Source organism: Pygoscelis adeliae, unplaced genomic scaffold (genome assembly GCF_000699105.1).
Source record: "Pygoscelis adeliae isolate BGI_AS28 unplaced genomic scaffold, ASM69910v1 Scaffold456, whole genome shotgun sequence".
NCBI lineage: Eukaryota > Metazoa > Chordata > Aves > Sphenisciformes > Spheniscidae > Pygoscelis > Pygoscelis adeliae.
In genome coordinates, this window is record NW_008825007.1 from 584,191 (window position 1) to 584,396 (window position 206).

Consider the following 206-nt stretch of genomic DNA (forward strand, 5'->3'; position numbering starts at 1 on the left):
ACCCCTGGGATCTTCCCGTGCAGGGCAGGATCCAGCACCGGGCTCTTTGGGACTCGCCGAGGCTGGCGGCAGGGGCGGAGGGGCAGATCTGTACCCGGCTGCTGCACACCGCAGAAGGCAGAAGCAGCCTTTTCCCTCCCTCCCACCCACTGCCCCTGCAAGGCAGTGATAAATAGCTGGAAGGCAATGGGAGAAGGGGAAAGATG